We start from the raw sequence: 2076 nt of genomic DNA, 5'->3' as shown, positions 1-2076 counted from the left end.
GGTAACTACAGACAGGGGTAACTACAGGTAGGGGTAACTACAGACAGGGGTAACTACAGGCAGGGGTAACTGCAGACAGGGGTAACTGCAGGCAGGGGTAACTACAGACAGGGGTAACTACAGGCAGGGGTAACTACAGGCAGGGGTAACTGCAGACAGGGGTAACTACAGGCAGGGGTAACTACAGGCAGGGGTAACTGCAGACAGGGGTAACTGCAGGCAGGGGTAACTACAGGCAGGGGTAACTACAGACAGGGGTAACTACAGGCAGGGGTAACTACAGGTAGGGGTAGCTGCAGGCAGGGGTAACTACAGACAGGGGTAACTACAGGCAGGGGTAACTACAGGCAGGGTTAACTACAGGCAGGGGTAACTACAGGCAGGGGTAACTACAGGCAGGGGTAACTACAGACAGGGGTAACTACAGACAGGGGTAACTACAGGCAGGGTTAACTACAGGCAGGGGTAACTACAGGCAGGGGTAACTACAGGCAGGGGTAACTACAGACAGGGGTAACTACAGGCAGGGTTAACTACAGACAGGGGTAACTACAGGCAGGGGTAACTACAGGCAGGGTTAACTACAGGCAGGGGTAACTACAGGCAGGGTTAACTACAGGCAGGGGTAACTACAGGCAGGGGTAACTACAGGCAGGGTTAACTACAGGCAGGGGTAACTACAGGCAGGGGTAACTACAGGCAGGGTTAACTACAGACAGGGGTAACTACAGACAGGGGTAACTACAGGCAGGGTTAACTACAGGCAGGGGTAACTACAGACAGGGGTAACTACAGGTAGGGGTAACTGCAGGCAGGGGTAACTACAGACAGGGGTAACTACAGACAGGGGTAACTGCAGGCAGGGGTAACTGCAGGCAGGGGTAACTACAGACAGGGGTAACTACAGACAGGGGTAACTACAGACAGGGGTAACTGCAGGCAGGGGTAGCTGCAGGCAGGGGTAACTACAGACAGGGGTAACTACAGACAGAGGTAACTACAGACAGGGGTAACTACAGACAGGGGTAACTACAGACAGGGGTAGCTGCAGGCAGGGGTAACTACAGACAGGGGTAACTACAGACAGAGGTAACTACAGACAGGGGTAACTACAGACAGGGGTAACTACAGACAGGGGTAGCTGCAGGCAGGGGTAACTACAGACAGGGGTAACTACAGACAGAGGTAACTGCAGACAGGGGTAACTGAGGAGGCAGGGGTAACTACAGGTAGGGGTAACTGCAGGCAGGGGTAACTGCAGACAGGGGTAACTGCAGACAGGGGTAAATACAGGCAGGGGTAACTGAGGAGGCAGGGGTAACTACAGGTAGGGGTAACTGCAGGCAGGGGTAACTGCAGACAGGGGTAACTGCAGACAGGGGTAACTACAGACAGGGGTAACTGCAGACAGGGGTAACTGCAGACAGGGGTAACTACAGACAGGGGTAACTACAGACAGGGGTAACTGCAGGCAGGGGTAACTACAGGCAGGGGTAACTACAGGCAGGGGTAGCTGAGGAGGCAGCTCTTCAGTGGAGGCCTGTTTAGCCTCTATACTAGTCAGTTATGTAATGCTGGCACGCTCAGGCTCAGACCCCCCCCCCCCCCAGTGTGGGGAGGAAAAAGGGGGTATTTAAAGAAAGCCTTGTGTGAGGAGGAGAAGCCACGTGTGGGCCGAGGCCTGGGGGGCCGATCAGGCCTCAGACTGCTTTAATGAGAGCACACGTTATCGTATAGAAGCACTCGGACTTCCTCCTCCTCCACCAGGACGCCACACAGGAGAACCCATCTACAGCTGCAGCGTTCACTTCATTCATCAAGTAGCAGAATATATATATATATATATATATATATATATATATATATATATATATATATATATATATATGCATCGAAGTCTTCAATCCAAACATTAGACGATTAAAAAAAACACAAAAAATAATCAGGACAAAAAAAATAAAAAGGAGTGTCCGATGTTCTCCCAATGAGAGCAGGAAAATGAACCATGTAAAATCTGTTTATGATATTTCTGAGCAGCGCGTCAAGGTGGCGTGAAACGCTCTGGTTGCTGCAGCC

Source organism: Symphodus melops (genome assembly GCF_947650265.1).
Source record: "Symphodus melops genome assembly, chromosome: 20".
NCBI lineage: Eukaryota > Metazoa > Chordata > Actinopteri > Labriformes > Labridae > Symphodus > Symphodus melops.
This window is presented reverse-complemented; position numbering follows the sequence as displayed.